A 19035-nucleotide genomic window follows, 5' to 3' on the forward strand; every position below is an offset into this window, starting at 1 on the left:
TTTTTGCCTGGAGGAAAATAGTTTCAGTCAAATGTCTCTAGGATGTAATTTAGAAGGGAACTTCTTATCTCCAGTTAGGAAAGAGAAGACAAATGTCTCTTTATATTAATTGGGGCTCCACTGAAGTCAGTTGCGGAAGTTTGTTGCTCACTTAAGTCAGCAACTTTCTCATATACGTAAAAAACCGAATTTCTCTGAATCATTAATAAAAATCAAAAGCGGGAAAACTGGTCTTGCTGCTTGTTTTCAGTTCTTTACTGCTTTTTGGAAGTGTAATAAGTTAAATTCAACTTTGTTTCTGTCAGTATTTAAGAGCAATAGAGGAAAGGCTGTAAAAACAATTTTTTACTATAATTAAAAAAACAGTATTTTTTTAAAATTGATATCCAGTTTTAGAGAAACCAACCGTTACAAAGTTTATGGTTTGAGATAAATTTGGGTTGGTAGTAGTCTGTCTTCCCCAGAAAAAGAGTGATTCAGAATTTAAAGTCTCTTAATTAAAAAGAAAACCGCATTGGCAGAAGAAATGGACTTCTGGTTTAGATTTGAAAAGTAAATCAGAAGGTAGTAGAAATATGCATGCTTTTCAATAGCTCTTATTAGTGTTTTAAACTCTGTGTCATGGTAACAACTGCTCCTGTTTTCCTTGTACTCTTAGGATGGATTTGGACTTAGCGAAGAAAGGAAGCTTGTCAAAAGAATTTAGCAGACCCTTCTGTTGTCTCACAGGAATGGGGAGTAGGACTACATTTCTTGGAGCTGGGAAGAGCAGTTGCAGCTTGGCCTGTGTGCTGTGCCTGCTCAGAGGAAATTCCTGCTTTGTAGTGAGAGAGTGGCCAAGGACTAGAACGTATTAATCTCATTAAATCATTTAAATCGCATCACCATAATTCGAAGGGCTCTGTGCATCTTCTTTGAGTGTAAAAATGAGAGTTATGTATGTGTTCTGCAGGTTCTGTGAAGAGTTTGGATACTTACATGCCGAAATGTCATCTTCAACTGATGATGTTTTGATATTAGTCACTTGAAAATGCTCCTAAAGACTGTATCTCTTCAGATGTAGGAGGCATGTTTATATGCGTTAACCATATGCTGAGTTAGTTTCCTTTGTGAAGCACGACAGTGTTAGTAAAAGAGCTTTTAGAAGGAAACATTTAATGCAGCCCTATAAAAATAAGGCATTTACTTCTCATTCTAGTTTAAGAAACCAGCCTATTTTGGAAAGACTGATTCCAGGATTTGGAGCTGATGTTGGAATAGCTGTGCTTCCTCTGCAGAGTGTTCTTTTAGGCCAGATGGTGCAAATCTTGACTGCCCATAGGTACAGAGAGATCACACTTAAATGTGGTAGTGGCACCAATAATTAGTGTATATTTTTTTGTGATTTCTGACAGAACTGTATCACCATTTTAGTGTGAGATATTTGGCGGTGTTAACGCTCTATAATTAACTTGTGTAATCATTGTACTTATGACAGCAGAAAGAAGAGGAATTTGAACTATTAAGATACTTTTGTTTGGAATACAAAGCTTGTTAAGCAATTATCAACTTTCAAGCTTTACCATTTGACTGCAAGGCATATTGTTTGGAAAAAGAAACTGTTACCATATATTTTTTTTTTTTTACTGTGGTTTTAAACCAACAGGAATGTTTTATTTGAACTAAAATACTTTGTGTATATACCACAGTTCTCCAGGGGAAAATATTTGCTTAAAGATTTTCATGTTTTCAGATAAGTAACTGGCTAAAGCCAGAAACTGATAGTGGAACAGTTAGGGGGCTTCATGTTTGAGATTCATTTTCACTGACAAAATATATCATTGTCACCTGACAATAGTGATTTCAGTGTAGCTATTAATCCATGTAACTCTGGTCCCCATTAGGCATACTGTAGCTATAAAGTACTTCCTATATGGAAAAATGTTAAATGGTGCTAAGTGTTATTATGCTCTTTCATTATCACAATGCACAAATAGCACCTGAAAAGCTAAGTCATTATAAATAATTAAAAGGACTTTTTTTTTTTTTTTTTTTTAATAGTGTAATTACTCATGCTGATGGTTTTGTGCCCTCATGTTTATGGTCTTGTTATGGATCTTTCCCCCTCCCTTGGTATTTTTTATTTAGTGAGAGTATCATTTTTGTTGGCAAAAGTAAAAAACTTTGCTTTAACTGAGTGCACTGCACTCATAGATTTCTGAATTAGGGGACAATTTTTAAGTTGTATCAGAGTGTAATACTTAGCAATTGTAAAGAGAAATATCTGCACAACACTCACAATACTCTCCCATCCATAAGGTTTATTTGTTTATATAATGCCAGTAATGCATTGGGCATTCAATAAAAGAAGATGCTGCTTGTAGGCAGCTTAATCTAGAAATATTCCCTAAGGGCAATATAGGTTGTAGTGGATAGTAGGGATTAAGCAGGGCTTTAGGTTGTCATACCATGACTGTGATTTTCATTTTTTTAAATTATTCTGTGGGCTTCTGGTTTTCTCTGCATCTGTGACTTACTTGTCTCAAGCCTGGTCAAGGACAAAACATCACTAAGATTATTAAGATTTGTCCTATGACTGGCAAAGTGATAAAACTATTGTTTTTAAATTTGCAATTGAGTTGACATTTCAGGGTCATAAAATGATGTGAGCTTTGATTCTCAACAATTGCAATGTAGGCTACTGATATGTGTTGACACTCCCTTCTTTTAGAGCAGATTTGTTGTAGTTGGCATATTACTGCTAGAAGTTCTCAGATTCCTTGCAGTAGTCCTGTCCTCCCTTTTGCTCTTGCTGTGATGAACTGGTTCCTAGGTTGGCAGCAGGCAGGGAAATCGTAGGGTAGTGGGCAGCAAACTGTTACCTCAGACGCTTGAGTGTGTGCAATAGGTAGTGGCAAGACCTAATTAACAGCTACAGTTGCACCACTGGGAAGTACCTACATGTGCAGAGGAGTCTTGCAGTCTGCTCAGGGTCGCCTTGATTATTTTACTGGGTGTTGTGGATACTTGAACCCCGGTAAAAATGTTGTCTATCTGATTACTTCTCCAGAATCAATCCCTCAATAACCATTGCAAATACTTAAATGCTGTGTGTCTTCCTGAGGACCAGATCAGATGAGGTTTGAATTCAGATGATGAAGTCTGCGTTTCATTTTTTTTTCTTTCTTTTTCTCTGGTTCAAACATAAATAGGAAAAAGGAGAGCTGTGCTGCTTTTTCCATTATTAAGAGAGAGACTTCACCAGAGCACCTGTCTGAAATAAAGTCAGTCCATATTGATTGTTTTCAAAGTTCTGATTTGGGGACATCCTTTCATCAGGAGTAAAGACTTCACCTATTTACCTATGCCCTATTGTTATATCTATTATAAAATGACCTTACTCTTGTTGTCTGTGGTACTGACATGAGCTTAAAACTGCAATGAAATGCTAAGAGGAATATAGAACAAAACAGGAAGCTTGGGACCAGTGCTTATGTACTGCTTCATTTGCTGAGACATAGCTCAGGTATCACTTATTTGCAGAGTGTTTGTTTCTTCAGTAATAAAATGGGGGCTTTCTACCTTTCTAAGGTGATGAAGTCTGTTTCCTCTTGTAAAGTAGCAGAAGGCCCTGAAAGTTACTAGATGCATATATAGTTGTTTAATCTTCCTATTGGGATATGCAACAATATTATGATGGAAAATATTTGAGTTTTAACAGTAGCATAATTGAAGCTCAGCTATAGCATCCTTAAGTAATTATTTCCTAAACATTTTGCTTTTTCATAATGCTACCAAACCTGGATCTTTGAGAAACCTTTTCCTTCTATTTTCTCTTTTGGGAGATACCTTCTAGACATCATCTTTCTCCCTTCTATTTCTTTTGGATCCTGACAGCTTCTGCATTTGGTCATGGAAAAGACATTTCCCATAGTAGAGAATTGCATTAGAAAAACAAATCACCGAACAGTTGCGGTTCTCTTGTTTGACAGTTTATGGAGCAAATGCTGGCTATGCCCCATTTAGCATTCTCCAAGACAAAGTACCCACACAGTGCTGCCAATTTCATTAGAGAGGTACACCAGCTACTTTTAAAATTTGGTCCTGTTTACATAGGAATTTCAGTTTTACTACCATACCCATCAAAAGGTTATTGTCTGCACACAGAGAGTCACTGTTTTTAGCAAATCTGCCTATAAATCTAAGTAACCAGTAATTAAATGGAAGTCTGAATACCAGGCAAGGAATAAAACTGAGGGTCTCCCAGTGGATTATGAAGTTATGATTAGCATGGGCTGGTTTTAAGCACCAATCAGCCAAAAAATATTGTAATTCATCATTAGGACCTACCTTTCAAAAACTGAAAAGTTTAATTTCAACAAAAGGCAAGAGATTACTCAAGGAAGAAAACAGTCACCATGAAGTGTTGTTTTCTTTTTCCTCTCCAAGAAAGGTAGCTGGAATTGGTGCTGCTTTCCCAGTTCATAATACAAGTGGGAATAAAAGATGGGTGTCTGGGGATGGTGTTGGGAAAAGTATGTCCAAAGCTTTGTTGTTTTCTCAGTTACACAACTGGTCCTCCACGTCTGCCTGCTTTCTCCCTTTCCTCTCATTTACATGGCCCGAGATCCGCAACAGGACCTCAGCAGGTTGAGAAGCAGGGTCCAGACTTCACATACTATACACATGAATTATATGTCCACAGTGTATCAATCTCTGCCAGAATCTGTCTACAGCCAAGACATAATGTATAGCAACACTTTTTTAATGAGGAACACGCATCTGTTACACGTTTAGCAGAGGATATTTCTGGAGCAGTGTTAAGAAAATATGCTTTGGTTTTACAGCCCCATACCCCTCTGTCTGTCTGTAGAGATGTCATTTTTGAGTCAAAGACCAGACACAAGGGCTTTCAAAGGCTGTATGTCTTAAAACTGGATAGAACCCTGGCAGCTCTACTCACTGTAAACACTGTGTAAGTCTCATCATCCCCTTCTCTGCTTCCCCACGCAACCCACTAAGACGTGCTCTTCAGAGGGTTGAGGAAGCATTCCAAAGAAACACTTGAATAAAAATGCTGTTTTGCTTAAGAAGCCTGTGCAAATGTGTAAATTCCTAATTTTTAATAAAAAACTGTTGCAAACAGTGTAATTCAAAGCTAAAGCCAAGCGTATTGGTTTAGTTAGACTCCCATTGCAACACTCTTCATCACCTTTAGGCAAAAAACTTTGTGTCCGTGTCAAAATATTGACACTTGAGTCAAAAACTGACCTGAAATGTTTTTTGTTACATGGATAATGCGGGTAATGGGTGTAAATGGCCCCAAGATTGAAGTCAAGGCCTGAAGACAAAGCTGTGAGTGTGGTGGCATTTCCCTCTCCATGTTCTGGTAAAGGCAGCCAGGAATGATCTCTGCCCGTGGTTTGAGCCAGCACGAAGCACTGTGAACATTGCCAGCTGTTCTAAGCCCAAGGTAATGGCACAGAGATGTCCCTGGGGCTCAGCAGAGTTTATTAGTTTGGCCCAGAGCCATGGTAAGTGTTTAAAAGACTTTTGGTTATCTTCAAGTGTGGGCAGGGATTCCTTGTGTCTGTTCAGAACAAGTTTGAACCTGCCAGCGTCATAACTTATAGATATATATATCCTGTATATCTGTGTCTTTGATGAAAGGAAGCTGGCATGCTTTGGTATCTTGCCTCGGACTGCCTTTGAGTTTGTTAATGGTTTTTTTTTTGGTTGGTTGTTTGTTTTTTTTTTTTGTTTTATATTTTGTAAAACCTCACTCTGTAGAATATTAAAATAGGAAGAAGCAATTACAGAATCATTAAGGCTGGAAAATACCTCCAAGATCATCCAATCCAGCCTTTGACTGAAGAGGACTTTGTCAAGACCCATAGCACTAAGTGCCACATCCAGTCATTTCTTGAACACCTCCAGGGATGGTGACCCTTTTCAGTGAAGGAATTCTTCCTCATGTCCAGTCTAAACCTCTCCTGTTACAGCTTGAGGCTATGTTGTCTTGTCCTGTTGCTAGTTCCCACCTTGCTACAACCTCCTTTCAGGGAGCTGTAGAGAGCGATAAAATCTCTCCTTGTCCTCCTTTTCTCCAGGCTAAACACTCTCAAATCCCTCAGCCACTCCTTGTAAGACTTGTGCTCCAGACCCTTCACTAGCTCCATTGCCCTTCTCTGGACACACTCCAGCACCTCAATGTCTTTCTTGTAGTGAGTGGCCCAGAACTGGACACAGGACTTGTGTGGCCTCACCAGTGCTGAGTAGAGAAGAACAATCACTTCCATAGTCCTGCTGTGTCCCATAGTGTTTTTGATACAGGCCAGGATGCCACTGGCCTTATTGGCTGCCTGGGCACACTGCTGGCTCTTGCTTGGCCAGTTCTTGATGAGCACTCCCAGGTCCTTTTCTGCAGGGCTGCTTTCCAGGCAGTTCTCAACCTGGCAGCCAGCTAAGTCCAAAGTGCCAAAAGATCTTTTCTGCACTGTGTTTGACATTCTTCTTCAAGCCTTCTTTTGAACACTGTATCTTTAGATTCAGCAGCCTTGAGGATAGAGCTTATTGGAAACAGTGTTTCCATGTGGGAAGGTTAGCAGAGGTGAAAATTTTGAACTGATTTAATCACTCACGTCCCTGTGTGTAACCAAGGGCTCCTTTATTTCCCCTGCTATCTTGGTCTGTCCTGGAAAGAGCTTTTGGAGAAAGATACAATGGTATAAGCATTTTTTCTGGTGTTCGTGTCTAGCCATTTTGTGCTTCAGGCTCTCTGCTTCAGCTGTTCTTCGATAGCATGCTGCAGGTTCCTCTGGGAACGGTTGCCAGATGACCTGGGAGAGAAAGAGATGCCGAGATCTTCTTAGAATGGAAAGTTGTATTGAGGGAGTGTTGGCTTATAGCAAGTTACAGACAGAGGTGTCATCCTCATCAGGAGTACTGTTCAAGGGCACTTGAAGCCAAGAATCAGATGATGCAGAATTCACGTGTACTCAGGATTTCCATGGCTCTGTCAGATGAACAGCTGCAGAGAAGACCCCTCCCTAACAGAGTGATGGCTCTGAAGGTTTTCCCATGAGGCATTCTACTTGCATGACTTGTATAAAGAAGCCCTCTCCATGGTGTCAGGAAGAAGGAGTTTTGCTCTTCTTGGTTACCTAGGTCCTTCGTCCAACAGTGTATCTCTTGATAGGCAGTAGAAGGCATAGTGCTGTACACGGAAAGCATGAGAGGACATGTGTTATTCCTCTCCTTAAGAGGTGACGAGAATTTACTCTTGTTCACAGTTTGTGTAACAACTTTTAGAGATCACTTCTCTGTGGATTTCCCCATGGTGTCTCAGCTCTATGGCTACTCTGAGTGCATGCAGGTGGTGCGCAAATGCTGGCTGCACAGTAAAGCATCGGGAAAAGTTAAGATGAACCACTACTGACTGACACAAAGGTTAGGTTTAAAATTGTGTGTGTGTGGGGAAACACAGACCTCCAAACCATGTAATTTAAATTTGTTTTCAGAAGATGAGCAAGGGAGCGGTGATTGAATTGTAGTTCTCCTGTCTCACACACTTAGTGAGAGGGGTAGGATGAGGTGTGTGGACAGCTTGTGCCAACAGTACTAGTGACTTCCATGTGGTCTTTGGGAGTAAAAAGAATCTTGGGGAGAAAACTAAGCCCTTTATGTGGGCTGGTGGTGTGTCCATGTGAGGAATGAGTCATCCTTGTGCCAGTTGCATTGTGGTGGGGAGATGTAGAGTGTAGATGGCTACTCCTGTGCCTTGCTGGCTAGGAATGCCACCCTGGCAATGCCATCTTCCCCAGGTCTTCCCCATCCAAATGTGTGACTCGGGCAGCTTCCCTTGTTGGAGGAGAGAAACTCTGTCCATCAGGACCTGCAGTGGTGGTCTGGTTTCTTCCCAGGCTTTAGATGTGATTTTGCATGATGGGGCCATAGAGCAGTCCAGCACTGTGTTGTGTGTTGCCGAATCTGGAAAGAGCTCTTTGTGCAATGCCTGCTCCCCATTAGTGCTGTTGGGGTGGCCACCAGCCCGAGCCCCTGTCTAGTACTTGGGTGGCAGGACTGTCCTTTCCTGGTGCTGCAGTTCACTGTCCAGTATTGACAGCTTCCCTGGCTGCTTCCCTCCTTCTGCAGCTTACCTGCTTCCCAGCCCAGGTGCAGTCATGAATGGCAGTGCCTGTTGGGTTTCGTACCTGTCACGCTCCACTGGCACAGGGGGTAATCGAGCTCCTGGTGTTTTCTATTTGATTTCTTCTCTAACAGCAAAATAAGTCGAAGTGTATTCAGGATGCTGTTTCGGAATACCTTACAGCATTTTTCTCTACTAAATATTTTAAGGCTTTTACACTTTGGCCTATGTCAGGATAAAAATAAGTACAGGACTAGCAGACTTTCCCCACAGGACAAAAATTCCGTTTTCCAACCACCTCTAATTATTTCCATTCTGCTGTCTGGAAAGGATCTGGAGACAATTTAGGAAGCCAATTTAAAATTGACTTGGGAAAAAATTATTTACCCTCCTGAGCCTCCTTAGATGTGCAGCCAGTGGCATGTGATCAATAGGAAATCTCATGCTCAATGATTTTGATGTTCACAGAAGGACTTTGAGACCATGAAACTTAGCTTGGGTCCCTGCTTACCTGTATGTGAGATTTTTGTAGCTGTGGTGGACCAAACTGCCCAGTTATTGAGGGGCTTTGTGTGGCAGGGGAAGTGGCAAAGGACCATTAAAAACATACAAAGGGTGGCTGTGCTCTGCAAAATGTCCTGCTGTGAGGTGCATGATGTGCTATGCCCTGCTTCCTTCCCGTGGGAGCTTGGATGACCTTGCAGCTTCTGGGCCCAGCACTGTTATCTTTAGTCTGCAGTGAGGCACAATCCAAGCTCCTGCAGTCCTCAGTGTGCCTGAGTATCATCTCTAGCTCCAACAATAGAGGGAGGTATCAGGAGGAGTGTGTGTGCACCTCTGGCACCAGAGCGCTGCTGCTCCCAGAGCTTTCTGTCTGATCCCTTCTCTGTGCATGGGTCCAGATTTTTCTTTGGCTTTTCTTACATACCAGGTCTGCATACATCATCCTGCGTGTCTCTTTAATCCTATTAGGGCTGTGTTTAACTAGGGTTTGGATTTGTCACTAATGAGTGCTTGAGGATAGTAATTTTCAATTACACTTTTCTAGCTCTCAATTAAAAAGGTGGTTGACGTTTTTTATGGAGAATTTAAAAAAACTCTAATTTTTCATTTAGACTGGTTGGAAATTGTAAAATTGGGACTCATGGGTGTACAAAACGAACATTCTTAAGAAATATTGTAAAAACTGTTCTTCATGGTTAACATTTAGAATTTTATTTAAAGATTTTTATGTGCTTTATGCTATGCTGGCAAATTGAAAAAATATTGGATCCTTATATGGAGAACCAACAGTTTCCCACAGCCCTGCTTTTAAAGTGCTGAGCACATTTCATTTTGTGTGTGATTTTCCCCATTTGCCAACTGACTACATAATACAGTTTTTTTGGCATATTCTTACTGTCTTATGACCATCAGCAGATATTTTGAGTAGCATATTATAAAGCCACAGATCCCTTTTGCTGCCTTGGATTTTGCCTGTTACCGCTGGCGATGGAAAAGATTTTATTAATTTTGTGGCGTCAGTAAGCATTTCAGATGAAGCTTCAGTAGAGTCTTTGTGCCTGACCCCAACACCTGGCGCTGGTTGCCCTCCACGTTGGCAATGGAGGGACATGCATGATGGTCTCCAGTGTGTTCTTCAAAAGTAGCACAAGACTGTTCTGGAGAGGGGTGAGGAAAAAGATTGATACTTTTAAACGGATCAAGATGCTTTGCAAATCCTTCAGGATGATCTAAGCATGAAGGGAATGAAGCTGAATTTGAGGCATGCCGCTGAAGTTGAGAATAACTGGAGGAAGGAGAAGATGGGACCAGGCACAAGTCTGGTAGTAGTCATTATGAAGAAGTATGTTGTAGAGACATGGAATATTCTTGCCCGGCAAACTAGTGTTTTATGGAAACAGTGACTGGCCACCAGAAACTGACCACCAGAATTTTAGAATTATAGAAATCAGGGAGGGGATAGCACTGCTGTGTGCTGCAGCTGTGTAGAGCTACATCTGGATCGTTGCCTTTGGGTCTGGGCATTACAGCAGTTAAAAGGAATATAATGTATAGAAACTATCAGGCAGTTCACAACAGGCTGAAAATTTGTGGTGTTTAGGACATTGTGTGTATTTTTAAGAACGTAACAAACTGAAGGCTGGTTCAAGTGGAGTAAACTAAGATGAACGTGGGATAGCTCAGCTTAATGGGGAGAGGACTAACATGCTAATCAGCATCCCTGAAAGCTTTAACCCTTGTGCATAAGGGGCTATTACTTAAGACACTGTGAGGGATTATGAATGGCAAAAATTGGAAGTAGTAAATTTATTAGGAAGTTTAATCTGACTAAAAAGAAGATAATCTTCACAGTCAGATCTCATAAGTAGTAGAACATTTCTTTGGGGAAGGGATGAGAGTCCTGTCCCTGGAGTTGTTTAAATTTGGGCTAGGCAGGACATCAGAATATGCATTGCTGGGAGGCAGCTCTTCACTGGTGGGATGAGGATTGGCTGCAGTACTTGGCCATCAGCAGTGCTGTTGTGATGAAATATTTCCTGGAATGATACACAGGGGTTTAGTACCATAAAACAGTTGAGTTTTTGTTGGTATAATGCTAGGGGTGAAAATATCTGTGATGAATTGTCACTGTCAAATCCCTGAGCCAACATGTTTATTAGCAAACACATCCTGCAAGATCTCCACATGCACAGTTATCTGTGTGGGAGAGAGTGTCACCCAAGGCCAATGCAGATAGATCATTCACTAAACCCTCTGTTGTAAATGACAGTATGTACTGAGGGCTAAGAACAGGTGAAGAGGGTGGCTTTTATTGCTTCTTTCAAGTTTGCCTGTAGTCAATTGAATTTGTTCTCTTAGACTTTATGAACATTCAATCCCAGTCATAAAGGAGGGGAGATATTAATTGCCATACACTGAATTCAGACAGAGATGGTTCTAAACAGTGGCTACTTCTTATTTGTATAAAACTGGTGTAGAAAATACAGCTATGAAGAGTAACAAATGGAGCTAAAGCACCAAGAAAAGTGTCCAGGTTATTTAAAAATCTTGTCTTTACTACTTCTTTTTCCCCCATCACAGGATCATAATAAAAGATTTTTTCCAGTTTCTGAGCTGTGCTCAAGCAATTTTGTTTCTTTTAAAATAATTTAGTTCAGTTTGGAACAGTTCTTATTCCTCTGGTCCAGGTACTGACGTTGTTTTTATTTCTTGCAGTATTTTGCATTTCATGGGAACTTCTATGTTATAGGAAAGACAGTGTGCCGAGTAAAACTTGTTTGGTAAATACTTCAAGCAGCTACGTGGACCTAACTGATTTTGGATCTCAGGATGAGAACTTTATATCAGTCTTTTGTTCACTTGTATTCTCTATATCCTCTTGAGGCAGGAAGTTCTTATTGTGCAGTTATCCTCCTCAGCTAAAGACCTTTTTGTGGGGAACTTTTATGCTTTGCTGTTGGCTTTTTCCTTTCATCTCTATGGATTTCTTTGTATGATTGTTATAGTTGAGGTTGTTTGTAGAAACTGAACCTGTAATACATTGTTTACCATATTGCACTTAGTATTACAGTACAAAGCATTATTGATAATTATTCATCATTGTTTTCATTTTTTCCATTCATTATTGTCATTTTATGGGAAGTTTATATATATTATTGTATTTATTATTGTATGTATTATTGATATATACACATTTATATTATATATGTATATATATAAACATGTAATTTTGCAGAGAAAGATAGTAATGATTAAATGGTGTCCTCCAAAGTTCATGGAAAGTTTATGGAAAAGCTGTGTCTATAAAGGTACACTAAAGTTCTCTGTACTGTATCTTATCCTGGTTCCTGCCATGCTTTCTGGACTGGTTTTGGTTCAGGAGCCATAATCTCTGAAGCTTTAAGCACTAAACCCTGAAAAGCTTCAAGTTTGAGGTTTAGCCATGTGAGCTCTTGGCTATCACATAGATAACAGACATTCCATGAATAAAAAGCAAATCAACTGGAAGCATGTTTGTACTAAGCCACATCAGCTATCCTCTGAATTAAGGCTATATTAAGGTCCTTTAAAAATAAATTTCTACAAAAAGCTCTGAATTTTTGTTAGTGCTGAGATAATTTGACAGCTCTAGTGTCATCACTATTATATTGAGTTGTATTTCATCTGAATGAATTGGAGTGTGGTTAATTTGTATGCAACTTCATAGACCACTAAAATCTTCCATATGGAATTTAGATTAGATAAGGTTCCAGGAAATGAGGAAGAGTCTTAGATGTGAATGACTGTAAACATGCTCAAAAGAGTCATTCTGTAAGAATTAAATAATGTTTAGGGGTAATTCTCCTGATTTTTTTTTTTTCTGTTGTAGACCACAGCTAACAGTGCAATTCAAGTCCTGAAATTCAGATGTGTATCACTGTGATGCTTTGCACCCCACAGTATTTCATGGGCATTGCAACTTTACATGGTAATGCAATTGATGATATACAAAAAATGTCAACAAAACAGAATCTCCAATTAGTAGAAGCCTACATTTATGGTAGCAATTAATCGATCTATGGTACCTTCTCAGCACATCGTGTTGTATTTTCTTGCCTTGGTAGTATGATAAAATGGCTGAATGTGGATAAACTAGGAAGGCTGGCAATCTGAAGCTATCATCTGATATTTCTGAAATCTTTGTGGGTAAAATAATCAAACCAAACTTCCCCATGTCTTCTCATTAAAGTTCAAGAAAATAATGAACTTTTTTCCCCACTGTTCCCACTCACATTTTGTATGTATATGTACAATGTGTGTGGAAACTTCCTCTCTGTGCCTCTCATATAAGTCACTGACTGCTAGAGTACAAATTCTGCAGTGTAGTTCATGAACTTAGAGGGTTTTTTTAATAACTTAATCATATTAATCCTTCCCCTCCCCTCCAATCCATCATTGCCAACAAGATTTTAGGAAGTCTTCTGTCCCCTGATAATCCCATAATTTTGAATGGTTTCCAAAACACCTCTGGGCACTTGTTCTGAATCTCCTTTCTTTTATACCCTATTGATCACTGATACATCATTCCTTGGGGGGTGGGTGTGGGTGGAAAAAGGATCAGTAAGATAACTAGTAATGTGTATAAAATGGTGAACGGGGTTGTGGGAGGCTCTGGGATGTGGGCCTAACTTCAAAACAAAGTGGATTTCATTTCCAGCAGCGATGCATCTTTTGCAGATGCTCTAACTTGCTTTGAGGGGAAGGAATCATATAAAGTAGCTTTCCTCCAGGGTTACACCCTGATGTAGAGCTCATTAAAATCAATGCAAGTCTTTTCATCAGTCTCTTAATAAGTGGTGCCTGCCATCTTCTTGTAATGCACAACTAGGTAAATGCTGCTTATTTTCCTGTTGCTATTACATAGAGATTATGGGACCATCAGAGCTGAGATAAAAGTGCTTAGCAATAATAGCAGCAGTCCTGTGCCAGTACCCTGGTGCTTCCACCACAGATCAGCCTGGGGACTTGGAGGAGTGTGACTGGTGGTTGTGTTCGGCTCCTGGGCTTCACTGAGCCCTCAGCCCCCCTCCTCGCCCTCCCCAGGCTGTTCTCCTGGCCTGCCGAGTGTGCTGCCACCAGCAGTATTGTTAGTAAGGGGCTGGAATACGCAGGTTGACTGGGGAATAATAAAGTATAAAGGGAATTTAGGAATTGAATGGGGATGGGACCTCTCAGGTTTATATTAATTTATGCAGTTGTTATGATGTGCGTATCAAGTGTTTAAAAGGAATTAAATAGTTAAATTCAAAATTCCCTGTGTGTTAAGCATGGCTGAGATGGTTTATAGCTGTAAGCAAGCAAAAGGTTTACTTACAAATTTGATTTATATGTTCATTTATGTTCTTGAATATTGAGAACAGGGCAGGAATTAGCAGTGTTGCATGAGCAGCACTAGCACATTTTTCACCTTATATGGAGAATTGCCTGCCACTTATCAAGCAGGGTTAGATTTGCTGTTATTGTCACATTCCTTAAAGTTGGAAGAAATCTTGTTTCTCTGACTAAAGAGTCAACTCGTAAGCTTATGGTTTTGTCATTTGAATACTGTTTTTCCATCCAGGAATTGTTGGGATGGGCCGTGCTTCTTGAGAAAAATAGCAGCATGCAAATTTTCACTGCTGTGTCGTGGAGTTCATTCCTCAGCTCGGGTGCAAGGGAAAATATGTCTCTGTTTGGAATCATTTGAAGTTCTTCCTGGCTGGGTCCTCTGGTCCTGAAGAATGCAACACCACGGAAGGTGGCAGGAAATGAAAGGAAAGACCTGCAAATTGTGTACCTGTGGTATTTGAGGGGGTAGACCTCACTGTTTTGTGTCTTTTTCCCTGCTAGAATGGATGGTGCTTGAAACAGCCTTTTCGTGGACTTGATTAAAGGATGGTGACTGACAGCTGTTGGCTATGAAGTTATTGACCTGCTGGAGTTCTGAGTGTGAGGCTAAATAAGTGGAAAATTTTGAAGTGGAGATAAACTGCTTGCTTAGTGACTAATATCCCAGATTATAGGAGCCAGACAAAAAACTGAATACTTGAAAGATTAAGAAGGTGACAATTATAAAATTTCCTTTTATGATAGTGTAAAAGGACAGGATAGAAGTGCATTCACTGAAATACTTGCATTTGGAAGGTATTTGGATCAGTATCAGGTCTGTTTTAGTGCAAGTCTTTCAAATTAAAGAACCACTTTCTGTTTGAAATATTTCTGGGATTGTGGCATTCAGTAGGGCAGTAAGTTTTGCCTACTGCTGCTTCTTGGTTTTTTTGGGTGCATGGACTGTTATAAGATTTTAGAGCATTTGCTTTACCACTCTTGTGACTTCAGTTTGTGCTATAATTGTGGAGACTTTTCTGTGGTACTACTTGGAAAATTAACTACTTCAAAAAGGTAGCGTGGTTAGGTGCAGTGACTAGAAAATGCGGCTTAAAATTGATGTTGCTGATTTCACTTCCATGCAGATCCAGAAGAGTTAACTGGAAAATGATACTCAGATTTTTCTTGCTCCATAAGGCAGTGTTGGCTGTATTTTTTTTTTTTTTTAATAATAAGACATAAAGAGGAATTCGTGAGCCTAGTAATATTTGGAGCCAACAGAAACAAAAGGGCAGTTTATATGGCTAAATACTTTGAAAAATCAACATTTGAAACATTTAGCCAAGTGGTTGCATTGAAGTATCCATGCAATTTTAAGGGGGTAGGGCAAAAGATATGGGTTTTTATTTTCTGTTTGCCTGTTTGTGGTTTTACCATTTCCCCCCTTTTACGGCTCACCAGAAAAGAACCAGATTTCTTATCATGTATGGATATAAAAACTTAAACTACATATATTTATTTTTAGGACTCCACCCTTGGACCTTGGATTTTGTGAACAGCTATTTCAGTAAATTTGTATCTATATGTGGAAACTGGCAAATTGAATATTGTGCAAATCCACATTTTAAAAAAAGCAATTGCTATTATAGAAGGTAAATGATATCATAAGAAAGCCAAGTAAAAAAAGATTGCATTTTTGTTTGCTACTAAGGGAATGATCAATTCTTCCTGCTGGCTTTTGCACCCTGCAATTGGAGATTCTGGCGTGCAAATGGTTTAAATAATGTTAGGTTTTGTGTCTGGTTGGCGCTGTATAATGCTGGGGCTGGGGTGACTTAAATATATAGACTGTGGGCCAATCCCAAAGTCCTTTTCAGGCAGAACACCCATCGAAATCACATATAAGTGTCGTCAGTGAACGCTTTGCCAAAGAAATCACTATGGATTTGACCTCAGAGTCATTACTACTAAATTTCATCTGTAAGCCTTTCATTATTGTGTTTTTTAAGAATGGAGTACACGAATGAATCCTGGAATTCATTATAACTTTCAGTTTTTAACAGGATATCAGCCTCTTAAACTACATATTCACTGCTAAAAAACAACTTCTTCCTCCTTTTTTTTTTTTTTTTTTTTTTTCTTTTTTTTTTTTTATTTTGAAAAGAGGAAGGAGAGAGACTTGGAGGCTCAGATTTGTTTTACTTCAGGCAAGCAATCTACTGAGGTGCCTAAACTAGGAGCTTGGTCTTCCAGACTCTCCATGTGAACAGTGGAGAGAGTTATATTCAGAAGAGATTTTGCTCTATGTCATCTTTTGGATGTGACTCTGTTAGCCCCAAGGATGGTGTAGGGTGAACTGATTTAGGAATACAGGGTCATGTGGGGGGCTGGCAGAGGGCCTCTGTGATTTGTGATATAAGCTGTATGTAATTTATTTTAAAATTCCTTTTTAGGAGTTACAAGGTTAATGTTTTTGTCTGTTTCCTTCATGGATGGTGAGGTTTTTTTATAGAGCTGTGTCCTCTAGCATAGGAAATCTCATGTTGTGGTGGGACCCTTGTGAGGTCTTCATTCTCTCTTGCTCTCTTGAACAGTTCGTATCTCTGTCTGGTTCCCTCCTGAAGGCTGTGGGTTTCATATCAGATCTCACAAAGTGTTTTGTGAGCCATAATGTGGACTGATGGATTATACAGCCCATGGACCCTACAGAACAAGATGCCTGCACTACCTGGCTGCTTGTAGCAGGACTGGCTGAACCGAGTGGTCCCTTCTTGACCTCAGATCCCAAGAGAGGGGTTTTCAGCACAGAATCTGGATGTTTCATATTTTATATTGCTAAAACTGCAGTAATCCTACCTTCCACTGTTTAAAATACTGAAGGAACAACAACAGAAAGGATGGGCCATTAGGGTTTTAAAGCTGTTTTAATATGTCTTTACATTTTCAACTGCATTATATAATATTGTATATATAAAATATGGTCAGTAGAGGTAGTAGGAGCACCCTTAAGCATGCCTCCCATATTGTAGCTTAATATTTTCACCTGTGTTTAGTTCTGGCCGGCCTTCAGTCATTCAGACAAAAATTTCCAGAGTGTTTTTTCTGCTTCAGGCTGAAACCTCTTGGAAAGATTTTCAACAGAAGAACTCCAACTGTTTTTAAAAGAATGCATTACAGAAATATAGAGAGATTTGTCAACTTTATTTAGCCAGTCATTCCTTCAAAGTATTATTATACCTTCAGGGAGTAGAGAGGGAGTTTGGGTGCTTTTTGCAGCCCCATGGAAATTAACACAGATTTGCCAACCTACCAGAGTTGGTGAAAATTATCTGCACGTGCTCGTAAGAGCAGGTAAGAGGTTTGCTGATACAATCATAGAATACTCCCACTTTATAAAATGTGCTTCAACCTCACCAACCTCTTTCTTTGCCTGGGGTGATGATTATGATGGGTGGTACTGAACAGCCAGCTGGGTAGCTCCATGATTCCCACTGCCTCTGCTTTGTTGGAGGAAAGCGTATCTGGGTGTTTAATAGTCTTCCAAATTGAGTAAAGCTTTATGCCAAGGCATACATGAGACAGTAATTGAAAAATCACTGCTGTTTTACTAGTCATATTCATGCAGTTAATTCTGATGAAGCTGAGAGTAGAATTTATACCCTAGTCCATATACTGCTCTCACAAGTGCCTAGGATGAGAGATGTGATACCCGAACTTTGGGAACAAGATTCAAAAAATAACTTTTTGTCTTCTACCTTTATTTTCTCCCAGGTTGCAGGGAGGCTCTAGTACTGCCAGGTTATAGGATTTTACTGATAATTCTTTGTTACTTTAAAGTAGCAACTGTTGAGTCATGTCTTCCATAGAGGGGATTGATCTGTCTGTTTTGTTTAAAAAACACTACCTGGATGTTTTATGAAAATTGCAATAAAACAGAGAAAACAGTAATCCAATGTGTGGTATCTTTAAGCTACTGAAGAAATCAGGATAGTAGAGGTTCATGACTTGAGGGTGATGGCAAGACTAAGGTCAGGTCTTTGTTGTTCTGCAGGATGAAAATGAAGTTGATGCTGATAGGTCAGCATTGCTCCAGTCAAGGTCTAAAGGCTTCATGTAGTTGGCGCTCTCTTTTCCTGTGTTCTTGTTCTTTCACTTTTATAATGACATTGATAATTCTTGCTTTTCCCTATCTCAAGCCCTTTTAAAATATTCATCTTGCTCAGAAAACACAGAATGCTTCTCCTAGTGAGAAGTGCTTTAGATGCCTTCTCAGTCATGATCCCCAAGAGACACCAGAAGTTTCTGTGAAATGGGAAATTTACACTTGCACAGTTGTGGTGGAAAAGGAGAGGGAAGCATTTGCCAGCCTCCAGTGCTTGGCCAAATTAGTGGGCTAAGAAGTAGATCAGGATTGCAGCAAATAGGTAATTGCTTGCAGAGTATAAACGACTAGATTGTTTTTACAATAATTCAGCTAATTTGTTTTGCTAACCATGATGAAGAATGATATTTTGTCACCCTTCAAACATGCATTCACATTTCACACCCAAAGGTGAATGTTATCATGGATTTCCTAGCAATTACAGCATTCTTGATATGCTGTTGAGCATTTTCAGCCTATTCAGACAATTAGGGTAGTCTGTGAGGATTGTTCCTTAGCACTGTCCATCTCAAAGCATGCTCACACCAACAAAAACACCACTAATTAAAGCTTGTGTGAGTGGAAATGTCATTAGCATCAACTTTATGCTCTTTATTTTGAAAAAAAAGTGTTGCTATAGTGAACTAAAACAATTAAGCAGTTCATGACCCTGTGTTATAAGATCTTAGGTAAGAGTTAATCAGTGTGGCAAATTGTAGATTTGTGTTCTTGCCAACTGGAGTTAATAATTGGTGACTTCCCGGGGAGCTTGGGTGCTGAGATGAGACGGAGGAACTCCAGTGTTTTCCTTAAATGTTTGTCTGTATGTGATGAATTTTTCAATACGTATTTAAGCAAAAGAGACTGAATTTGAGTCTATATTTCAGGTTAATATTTTCAAGTCACTTTCTTCACT

At 39.7% G+C, this 19035-nt stretch overlaps 1 protein-coding gene across 1 annotated transcript in view; it reads left to right on the top strand.

The window, feature by feature from the left end:
* SCAF8 (SR-related CTD associated factor 8) overlaps positions 1-19035 on the top strand; it is a 150477-nt gene that overhangs the window by 124473 nt on the left and 6969 nt on the right. The gene's annotated exons all lie outside the window — the stretch shown is intronic.

Source organism: Myiozetetes cayanensis, unplaced genomic scaffold, assembly GCF_022539395.1.
Source record: "Myiozetetes cayanensis isolate MyiCay16 unplaced genomic scaffold, myiCay2020 scf2-11, whole genome shotgun sequence".
NCBI lineage: Eukaryota > Metazoa > Chordata > Aves > Passeriformes > Tyrannidae > Myiozetetes > Myiozetetes cayanensis.